A 268-nucleotide genomic window follows, 5' to 3' on the forward strand; every position below is an offset into this window, starting at 1 on the left:
TCTCTCTCTCTCTCTCTCTCTCTCTCTCTCTCTCTCTCTCTCTCTCTCTCCTTCCCCAGGAACTCACAGGAGAGGGAAAATCATCTGTGTGAATCAAGGTCTTCTACCTCAATTTGTTAAGAGCTTCCCTCTGTCCTTTTTAAATATCACCATTAATACCCTCTTGAGGTATTGTCTCAGTTCTTTACCCTTTCATGCAGATATTATTAAAAACTAGTGTCAAAATGGAATTCTCCAAAGACCTTGTAAAAGTCAGCTCTGAGGCTGT

The sequence above is a fragment of the Mastomys coucha genome, unplaced genomic scaffold (genome assembly GCF_008632895.1).
Source record: "Mastomys coucha isolate ucsf_1 unplaced genomic scaffold, UCSF_Mcou_1 pScaffold15, whole genome shotgun sequence".
Taxonomy (NCBI): Eukaryota; Metazoa; Chordata; class Mammalia; order Rodentia; family Muridae; genus Mastomys; species Mastomys coucha.